General features: G+C 46.7%; 1 long non-coding RNA gene across 1 annotated transcript; it reads left to right on the top strand.

Moving 5' to 3' along the window:
• Nucleotides 1–2,162: 2,162 nt before the first annotated feature.
• LOC138102749 (uncharacterized) lies at nt 2,163–11,182 on the top strand. The gene is made up of 3 exons (XR_011147514.1): nt 2,163–2,593; nt 3,561–8,846; nt 10,254–11,182. It is a non-coding gene; the product is annotated as an uncharacterized lncRNA (long non-coding RNA).
• Nucleotides 11,183–11,436: the final 254 nt, after the last annotated feature.

Here is an 11,436-nt window from a genome sequence, read left to right as displayed (position 1 = left end):
AGATGGACAACTTTCCCTAGAGGGTAAGCCAACATATAAGAAAAAGGACAAAAAATTGATTAAAGATGAAGGGGGAACATTCAACCAAGAGGGATGGGCTATCACTGCTGAAGGAAAATTGGTTATTCCCTCCCATTTGATATGGTCACTAGTAAGAGAGGAGCACCAGAAAACGCATTGGGGAACAAATGCCCCATATAACTACTTAATTGGGAAAGTTATCGCTAGAAACTTATATGAAACCATTGTGCAGGTAACCCAACAGTGTAACCTTTGCCTCCAGACTAATCCCAAAAATACCCCCAAACCGAAAATGGGCCGAATTGGAAGGGGCCATGGGCCTGGACAGCAGCAGTAAATTGATTTTACGGAACTTCCAAGAAAAGGGGGGGTATCGATGTTTACTAGTGCTGACAGATACTTTTTCAGGATGGCCAGAAGCCTTTCCTACTAGAACCACTAAGGCTCAAGAAGTAACCAAAGCGTTACTACAAGAAATAATACCGCACTTCGGAGTTCCAGCCACAATATCTTCAGATAGGGGACCACATTTTATTTCAAGGGTGGTACAACAAATTAGCCGACATTTAGGCATAGATTGGGAACTCCACAGTCCATACCACCCCCAATCGAGTAGCCAAGTAGAGAAAATGAATCATTTGATTAAACAGCAAATTGTGAGACTAGGGCAAGAAGCTAACCTACACTGGCCACAATCTCTTCCACTTGCATTGTTACGAATTAGGACCAAACCCAGAATTAAAGAAAAGCTAAGTCCCTTTGAAATACTTTATGGGAGGCCATATGGGGTACAGAAAGGATTATCTACCCAAATTGGGGAGGAGACGTTAACTACCTATATGATTGCTTTAGACAAACAGCTTAGAGAAATTGGAAAACATGTGGCTGGAACGTGAAGTTGAGGCTTGGACGGTCCTGTACATGACATTCAGCCTGGAGATTATGTATATGTTAAATCTCTTACAGAAAAGACTCTGGAACCACAGTGGGAAGGACCATTCCAGGTGCTTCTCACCACTTACACCGCAATTAAGATCAGAGAACAGAGTGCCTGGATTCACCATACTCGGGTAAAGAAGGCTCCAGAGGCCCCTTGGAAAGTGACCCCTGGTGATGATGAACTGAAATTGAAGTTTACCTGAACAAAATGAAAATGTTAGGAGGGCACACAAGTATAACGCAGAAAATTGGTTTTTTCACTGTCATAATTGTGACCTCCTGTTGGGAAGTTATTCATAGGAGAGAAGATTTATGGTCCCAAGCCTTTATGCTGTCCACTGGACTCATGTGGAAATATTTTGATTTAAAGGATTTAAACCTGCTGACTGTGGTCATACATGGAAACTAAGTGTATAAAAAGCAAGAATGCGAAAAACAAAAAACTTGGCAACTTCAGGGAACTGTAGGAGAAGAAATCAAGATATGATGCCAAATGATTAACAGAACTACTCATAAAAAAGCAACCCAAATTAGTGTTTCAACTATTCCTACAGAAAAACATAATGAAATCTGTAGTTATTCAAGTGAAGCAGATTGTTGGTATGATTTTACATTAGTACAGACTGTTGAAGTAGCTTGTCTTTGGGCCCATGATAGTAATGGGCTCTTGTGGATGCTGAAAAGCTAGAAGCAGAGAAATTCTCCAGCTTTCTGCCAGCATCCTGTGAAAGGCTTGCTTTCTCACACAGGCTAGTGAATCGCGCTGCAACCGGGCCAGGAGATACTTCAGAGACAGAGTCAGAGAAGTGGGTATTTGCTTTATTCGGCGCGACGGGTGTGTGGGGATTGCTCCTCCAAAACACACACACCAGTGCTCCCTACAACACAGTATTAAGCGTTAAATTATGAATATTCATCACATTCCTTGGGACAGGCATGGTTGTACAAATTATTTCTCAGAAGTCATTAATATCATTAGCATACGGGCCATGCATGCACTGTGTGTCCTGGTGGTCGCGCTGAGGAAGGCCTGTCCTCTTCCTCGGGGGTCTTCCTGATGAAGACCAGTAGTCTTCCTCACAGTGCACTTTTCACCTTTCTCCCTGGGCATGGGTGGTCCTTTGAGGAATGATTCAGCAGTTTCTGAGATAATCCTTGTCCCCTCTATCTTGACAAGATTAGGGTGAATTCGGCTTCTTAGGTTTTGTAATTAACATCTGCTGTCTGAACTAACATTTGCTGTCTCCCAATAGTTAACTTGTGCTTAAATGAGTTAGTTATTGACTGCCCTTTCCTCACTAGCTGAAAACAGTGAGAGGTTTTTGTAAACCAAGACTTCATCTCACAGGTGCAAGCTTGTTGTGTAGTATTGTTATGGTACACTGGAGAAAATATTTTGAAATGGGTGTTATAGGGTGTTAACCAATCACTCTGGGGGGTGGATGTTCAAGGGACCAATGGCCTCATGCCATTCTAGCGAACCAAGTTATATAAATGAGTTTGTAATTTATTAAATATTTCCATTTCCTCCTGGACTGAACTTATGTCGTTATTCTCGCCGTCCCCAGTAAAACACTGACATCTGGTTACCCGCGACGCATACTACAACTGCAACAGAACTTCTCTTTCGGAGGTACGTGCACACCGCCCCCCCCCCCCCCCCCGGGGCTGCGGGGACGGAACCCTAAACTGAAAAGATGGGACATAAATCCTCAAAAGAAGGCACGGTACTTTCTGCCTGGAAATCTATGTTAACGCTCACGGGGGCTAAGATATCTGAGAATGCTCTGTCTGAACTGTTGCAATGGGCGGCAGAGCATGAGTTTTCAGCAGACTCTGACACTGAATTTAGCCTAGAAGCTTGGCAGCAGTTAGGAGATAAATTAATTCATGAGACCGTGTACGGGGATAAGGGCATAGTCGAGTTGCTCTGTACCTGGGGTTCTCTATTTGATATACTGCAACAGTGGACAGCGGAAGGAGAAGGAAAAGAATTACCAGGCTCTGAGGGCTCGGAGGGCGAGGGTTCTGAAGGGGGCGATGAGTTATCAGAGGGTGGAGCGATTCAGGACAGCACAGGCAGCGCAGTTGCCGCGTCTCCGGTACTGCCGAAGCCTGAGAGAGTCGCGGAGACTGCTCGGGGATCCTATCCCTTGCCGCATGACTATGTGCCCCCTATATATCCCTCTCCCCGCGAATTCGTGATGCCGAAATACCCCTCACCTGCGGAACAACTTGCAAAGATAACCGAACAACAGAAAGAGTTGGAGCGTCACCCACCCTTTGCCCCAGCGGCCCCTCCCTCCTCTGCGCCGCTGCCTTCAGCTAGTGTAGCAGGATCTGTCATTCCTACAGCCCCTCCGCAACCGGCCCTGGCGGCGCCAGAAATGCCCGCGCTGCTTGCTCCACAGCCGCATTCAATAGTCGGCATAACAGCGTGGCCACTTGACCATATGGTATATGGTTTTTCTTCCGCGAACGCGTCCACGGCGCCCTGTTGCTCTGCGCATGTGCTCACGGCGCCTGGCTATTCCGCGCACGCGCTCGTATCTGGGTGGCCTTATGCGCATGTGCTCGCATCCGGCTATTTTCCTGTGCAGGTGCAGACAGCACAGCCGCCAATGGCGGACCTCTTGGCACAGCAGCTTACGGTGATGCAGGAGGTATCACAGCAGCTGGAAGCACTGCTGGAGATGTTGCTGCAGGTAACCGTGGCCGGACCCGTGCCGGCAGCGGCCCCGGCGGCGGCGCCTGCATGGACAGTGGCGCTGCTGCGAGTAGCTACATCGCTACCCTCCACACAACCGTCTACAGCCTCCGCCGCTACGCTGTCCGCTGGCCCGGCGCCCATACCCTGCCAGCTTTCTTCATCTGCATTGGAGCCATCGGAGATACTCCTGCCTGACGAAGCAAACAGTAATACAGAGGAAACACCTGCTCCACAGCAGGAGACTCTGGTGGTGGCCAGACGCCGGCAATCAGTAAGTCGGCTGCCCCAGAACTGTCCTTGGACACTTCTAGAGTGTGACTGTGCGTCCAAAAAATTCAAGGCGTTTTTGGGAGGCGGTCAGGTTGCGGGCTCTGGAGGCGGGAGACTGGGATTTAATAGAGAAAGTAGGGATGCCTGAAGATGCAGAGGGACCTGTGCAGGTTGCTACAGTACCTCGAGAAGGTGTAATGGTAGATCAAGACGATAGCGAACCCTCGCAGGGGGTTATCCAAGCCTTTCCTGTGCAGAAGGCTCTTCCCAACATGGGTCAGCCTTACAAGCATGAGGTTATTGCTCGGAGGGTGATCCAAGATTTACAATCCAAAGTGGCACAATATGGGCTCGGTTCTCCTGAAGTCATGCAGGTTATTAGAGTGCTGAATACTGAGCTGCTTTCTCCGTTTGATATTAAGCATTTAGGTCAGGTGATATTTCAACCTGTGCAATTTACAGTTTTTGAGAGCAATTGGAGAAGGATGGCTGAAAAAGCTGCAGCTCAGAATGTGCAGTTGCCTCCAACTGATCCCAGACATGGAGTTCGAATAGATGCTCTTATGGGAGCTAATTTCTTTTCCAATCCCGATCTCCAAGCTACCTGGCATCCTCAGGTCCTTGAACAGGCTCAAAGGATTGGTATGGGAGCTCTATTAAAAAGCATAGACATGGCTGCTCCTAAAACACGATATGTGAAAATATCTCAGGGGCAGAAAGAGCAATTTTTATCCTTCGTGGAAAAAATTGCTGCGGCCCTCGAGAAGCAGGTTGAAGATGAGACATTAAGGCAGATGTTGTGCAAACAATTAGCAAGAGATAATGCCAACAATGAGTGTAGAAAGATCATAGATGCTTTGCCAGGGGACCCTACACTAACAGAGATGGTTGAAGAGTGCTCTAAGGTGGGGTCTGGGGATCATAAATATGCTTTGGCTGCAGTTCTGCAGCCTATTCAAGTAAATTCTGATCGTGAACAAAGGAAGCCTAAGGTTGAGAGCAAGAAGAAACAGGCTAGACAGAAGCGGAAAGAGAACAAGGGAAGTTCCCACTGCGAGAGATGCGATAGGCCAGGTCATTATGCAAAATACTGTGAATCTATGTACCATGCCAACGGTCAGCTTTTGACTAGCTTGGGAAACATGAACAGGAGTGCAAGGGGGAATTGCGCTCCGACACAAATACTTCCCCAGGGCATGGCACAGACACAGGCCTACTCAGCCAGCTTAGAGGCAGCACCCAGGGATCAGCCGGGGTGGATGTGCACACTGCAGCAACAGTTGTCTTAGAATCTGGTCGTGTTCATAAGGTTCCCTTGGATGCATTTGGACCCCTAGGTCAGGGATCTAGTGCATTGCTTGTGGGAAGATCTAGTGACACCCTTCAAGGGATCTTTGTACACCCAGGAGTCATTGATGCTGACTTTACAGGCCAGATTTGTGCTATGGTTTCCATACCCACCCCCCCGTCACTGTTCTTGAAAAGACTCGCATTGCTCAACTTGTGCCTTTTAAGTCATGTGTTCCCAGGTCAGAACAACGAAGTCGTGGAGATGGCAGCTTGGATCTATGGGACTTCCAGAGATCTTCTGAACTGCAGACATCTCTAGCCAAAAGCTAGAGATGACGTGTACCCTAATCCTGCCAAATGCCCATCTGCCCCAGATCCAGCTCCAAGGTTTGATCGACACGGGCGCTGATGTGACAATCATCTCCTTTCCTACGTGGCCTTTAGCCCCTGTGGAGTCGGCCATCGCAGGGTTGGGAGGAACCACAAGGAGCTATTTAAGCGAACGACCTGTGGTGGTAAAAAACCCAGAGGGACAAACAGCTACAGTTCGGCCCAGCATCACTGCAGCTCCGCTTAACCTTTGGGGATAGGATGTATTGGCAGCCTGGGGGGTACGGATAGGGACACATTTTTGATGGGGGTCACTGTGCTGAAGGGCGCAGAGTATCCTACGCTGCCTTTGCAGTGGCTAGTAAACAAGCCCATCTGGGAATCCCAGTGGCCCGTACCAAAAGAGAAATTAGTCGCCCTTCGTAAGTTGGTTCAAGAACAATTACAACAGGGACACATTGAGCCTTCTACTAGTCCCTGGAACACTCCTGTTTTCGTAATTAAGAAAAAATCAGGGAAGTGGAGATAGTTGCGGGATCTCCGAAAAGTAAGTGCAGTGATAGAAAGCATGGAGGCATTGCAGCCTGGTATTCCCTCTCCCACCGTGATTCCAACAGGGTGGGAAATCCTGATCATTGATTTGAAGGATTGCTTTTTCACAATTCCTTTGCATCCTAATGAAAACCCAAAATTTGCTTTTACTGTGCCTGCAGTTAACAATGCTGAACCTGTGAAGAAATATCAATGGAAGATTCTACCTCAGGGCATGAAGAACAGCCCAACTATCTGCCAATGGTATGTCACTTAGGCTTTGTCTGGAGTCCGTGAGCAGTTTTGTGGCAGTTTGGCCAAATTTAGAAATATATCCTCTGAGAGAGAGCAGGTTACAAACCACCCTTCCCCCACCAGGTTCGGGAAAAAAACTTTTTCCTCGAAGGAAAATGAAAGAGATAAAAACTATTTATTTAACGAACACGCAGGAAAAGGATAATAATGCTAAATAATACAATCTCTCGCTGTGGAGAAAAAAACTGGGAAAATGTTAGAGTCCTCCCTTTGGTCCTCCTCCTTCAAGCTGGGATGGGGTGGGCCCCCTCCGCCAGGGGCCAGGGCCCTTGGTAGAGAACAGTCCCGACATGTGTTCTGATGTTGAAAACAATCCAGCAGAGAAAGGGAAAAAACCAAAATTCCAGGAAAAGACCAAAGTTCAACTCTCCGGAGGAGAAAAAAAACCCAAAAGTTGGCTGAACAAGCTAGCAGGGTGCTTCTCCGCTCCTCTCCCCCAGCAGCAAAACGCAGAAGCCAAAAAAAATGCAGAGAAAGAGAGTGTGTTATCTCTGTTTGTGTCCTTGAGGTTTTTTTTTCTCTCTCTGCTCAGGTTCAGTTTAAAAGCATAGAAAGGTATATATACTAATTTCTGGGCATAGTGCAGCGATAGGGAATTGTCATGGGTTAGCAAACATAGTCTCGGAAGTGATGTTTTTGCAAAGGGGTACTTACAGCTTCCTCTATGACCTGACAGAACCTATTAACTGGCTAGTTTGAATATTGACAACTTTTTAAGCCACTTAAAAATTTGACCACCTCGGTGATCCACACTTAAGAATAGACAAACCCCGGGCAGAGCTCTGTCTCGTTTCCGGCGCTGGGACATGTAGCTGTGGGGCCCCGTACGGGGGCCTGGCGGGCCCGGGCCAGGCCGGGCCGGGACACAGCCATCCTGGAGCCGTGCAGCACTGTTCCACCCATGGAACCCTCCCCCAGCCCTGCTATGTGCAGACGGAGTGGCCCGGCTCCCCATCTCCAGTGCGGCCAAGATTCAGCTGAAGCTGCCCTGCTGTCCAGCAAAGATCATGTGACCAACAGCGATAAGCAAAATTTCAGCTGCAAGGCCTGGGTGAGATTAACCCTTTTAGTGCTGTGAAGAGATGAAAACCTGAGGGAGGAGAAAGAGGAGATGCTTAAAGCTGAAATTCTGCTGTAAAGCTATGATGTATCGGAGTACCCGTTGTAATTTCATGAAGGCATGGGGGGTGGAGTGTTCAACTTGTACTTGTGAGCAAAAGCACCTGCGCTGAGATAGGCAGATGCTGATGCAGCTGTAATTTGATGAGAAATTTGAACAGGGAGAGATGGAAGCAATGAGGACTCTTGCTCCAAATGGAAAGGAGAAGACCTCACTTCCTAGAGATGCTCCCAGAGATAGTCCTAGAGATGAAGATGAGGAGGACCCTTTGCTCCCAGGGAAGGAGGAGGGCCTCTGTTCTTAGAGATGAAATGCTCCCAGAGATGGGTGAAGAGAACTTTTGTTTCTGAATGGCTCAACCTTAAAATTGTACCCCAGTAGCTCAAGATTGGACCCTCAAAAGCAGTTGTGGGAAAAGCTGCAAGTCGTGGGAGGGGGACTCTCACATGATGCGAGCAGAGAACCAACCCAAGCAGCTGTCTCATTGTGATAATTTCTCCATAGCATGAGCAAGAGAGACTCCTCTTCCTAAATGGACTGAACAAGGCTATTACGGAAGTGGTAAACAGACTGAACATCCTAAGGGTTGTCTTTTTACATTGTCAGTGGGAGAAGGGAGAAAGGTGGGGGGAGGAGAAGAGTTCTGAAGGTGTGGTATGATTTTATTTTTTTTCTTTTTCTTTATTTTAGGTCTATTAATAAACTTCTTTATATTCTTTCAAGTTTTGTGCCTGCTTTGCTTTTCTCCTAATTCTTATCTCACAGAAGGTAAACAGTAATGAGAACTTTGGACCAAACCACTACAGGAATACAACATCAAGTCACCCCCAAGGAAACTCCTGAGGCATACCGCTGCCATTATATGGATGATATCCTGGTGGCAGCATCCACCCAGGATGAGCTGCTGAGGATATAGCCTCTGCTGCTCGCTGCTCTGTATTCTTATGGATTGCAAGTGGCTCTGGAGAAAGTTCAACAGCATCCTCCTTGGAAATATTTAGGAGTCAAAATTTTAGATCAAACTGCAACACCAAGGGGTGCAATTCTTGGATTCTATTAAGACCCTGAATGATGCTCAGAAATTGCTGGGTATCATTAATTGGTTACGTCCTTATTTAGGGCTAGCCACAGCACAGCTTTCCCTGCTGTTTAATATTTTAAAGCAGGACCCTGAGTTGAATTCACCTCGGAAATTGACTCCTGAAGCACAACGAGCGCTGGAGGAGGTGCAGCAGGCTGTTTCTGCTCATCAGGTTTATTGAGTGGATCCCTCCATTGCTATCACTGTTTTCATTACCACTCCAGATCTTCATCCTACAGGTATCATTGGCCAGTGGAATAAACAATGGCCCGACCCTTTGCATATCCAGGAATGGGTCTTTTTGCCTCATCAGCCAAAAAAGACAGCACCCACGTTGTTTGAATTAATCGCTTGTTTGATAATCAAATGCTGCCAATGGTGTTTGCAATTAATGGCAGTGGATCCTGCAACAATTGTTCTTCCAGTACAGCAGGAACACTTTGAGTGGAGCCTTATTAACAGCGCTCCTTTGCAAAGTGCGCTGGAGAATTTTTCGGGGCAGATAGCTTATTATCTGCCCAGTTATAAATTACTGCAATTGGCAAAATCTACAAGCTTCACCTTGTGGCCAAAAAATAGTCAGGTGCCAGTGCAAGGACCCACCATCTTCACCGATGGGTCCAGAAAAACAAGGAAGGCCATTGTTACCTGGAAGGAGGAATCTGAGTGGCAGGTGCTGAAAGGCCAAGAGTCAGGCTCAGCCCAGCTGGTTGAACTGAGGGCTGTTGCCATGGCTTTTCAGCGGTTCTCTCAGGTACCTTTGAATTTGGCCACTGATTCTGCTTATGTAGCAGATATAACCCAATGCTTAGATTGTTCTCTTTTGAAGTGAATAATGCAGCTCTGTTTTCATTATTGAAAATTTTGTGGTGTGCAATTCAAGCTCAAGTGCACCCATATTACATTCTGCATATTTGAAGTCACACCAATTTGCCAGGTTTCATAACAGAAGGCAATGCCAGGGCTGACAGGCTAGCTAGCCCTATCTGGGTAACGCCTCAGCCTGACAAAATTGCACAAGCCATGGCATTGCACATTTTTTTCCATTAAAGTGCACATACCCTGCAGAAGCAGTTTCACTTAACACCAACTGAGGCTTGGGACATTGTCAGTGCTTGTGCTGACTGTCACAGACTCACTGCACCTTTGCCATCGGGGGTAAACCCCAGAGGCCTAAAAGCCTTGCAGCTTCGGCAAACGGATGCAACACACATTCCTGAATTTGGCAGATTTAAGTATGTTCATGTGTCTATTGACACTTTCTCCTCAGCTATGTGGGATTCTGCTCATACTGAAGAGAAAGGTCGCGATGTCATTGCCCATTGGAAACTTGCTTTCGCGATCTTGGGCGTGCCAGCTTCTGTGAAAACTGATAATGGCCCTGCCTATGCGTCACAGAAGACGCAGCAGTTTTTGCAACTATGGGGTGTGAACCATACTTTGGGTATTCTGCATTCTCGTACTGGCCAAGCCATTGTCGAAAGTGCTCACGGCACCTTGAAACGTGTTTTAGAGAAACAAAAAGAGGGAATGCATGGAGAAACCCCACAGAGTCGACTAGAAAAGTGTTATATACAATTAATCATCTTACAGTGCCACCAAATTCAAATAATCCTGTTATTCTGAATCATTTTCTTTCATTGCAGTCTTCAGGCGAGACGCACCTGCCTCGGGCGAAAGTCTGGGTACGGGATCTACTCACTAACAAGTGGGAAGGCCCGTGAGAGCTCATTGCTTGGGGTCGTGGATATGCTTGCGTTTCCACAGATACTGGGGTACGATGGCTACCTGCAAGATGTGTTCGCCCCGACCTGTGGTACCATAAGCAGAATGGGACCAACAAGCAACCTCCAAATTATAACCAGAAAAATGCAGATCATCAGCCGAATGATCCTTCGAATGATGACCAAGATGTCGACCATCAGTCGGATGGTCCTTCTACAAGCAGAGACTGAACTTTAAGTTTCCTTTTGTTATGGAGTCAGAATGTCAAAGCCCTTAAGGCTATCTAGAATTAGCAACTGATGTAGAACCCTTAAGGCTATTTAGAATTAATAACTGATGTAGAATTGAGTTTGCTAGATATATCTCCCATGGTACTGCTGGAGAATCTCTCTGCTCACTTTAAATCAGTATCTGATTTAGATTCAGTTTGGTGACAGCCATTACCAAATGGATCCCTTATGCTGTGTTTGTTCTCCTTGCTGCGAGGGATTCCGAAGAGGATTACAAACGCTACCTTTCTGGTCTTAAAACAAAAAGGGGAAATTGTGGATGCTGAAAAGTTAGAAGCAGAGAAATTCTCCAGCTTTCTGCCAGCATCCTGTGAAAGGCTTGCTTTCTCACGCAGGCTAGCTGAAAACAGTGATAGGTTTTTGTAAACCAAGACTTCATCTCACAGGTGCAAGCTTGTTGTGTAGTATTGTTATGGTACACTGGAGAAAATATTTTGAAATGGGTGTTATAGGGTGTTAACCAATCACTCTGGAAGGTGGATGGTCAAGGGACCAATGGCCTCGTGCCATTCTAGCGAACCAAGTTATATAAATGAGTTTGTAATTTATTAAATACTTCCATTTCCTCCTGGACTGAACTTATGTCATTTTTGTGGCCGTCCCCAGTACAACAGTGACAGGCTCTCATTCAAATTCAAGATAAATACCATGGCTAGGGCTGTTACAACTTAGGCCAGCACTTGAATCCAAACCCAGGTCACACCACTTAAACCTGAACCAAAGATTTATGAGATTGGCCCCTATGTAGTGAGGAATACAGGCCAGCAATTATTGCTGTTTAATCCAGAATGGTCTCTTAAGCGTGTAAATCTAA

Source organism: Aphelocoma coerulescens (genome assembly GCF_041296385.1).
Source record: "Aphelocoma coerulescens isolate FSJ_1873_10779 chromosome W unlocalized genomic scaffold, UR_Acoe_1.0 ChrW_unloc_scaf_1, whole genome shotgun sequence".
NCBI lineage: Eukaryota > Metazoa > Chordata > Aves > Passeriformes > Corvidae > Aphelocoma > Aphelocoma coerulescens.
Note: the sequence above shows the minus strand (reverse complement) of the source record. Positions and strands in the feature narration are given on the sequence as shown.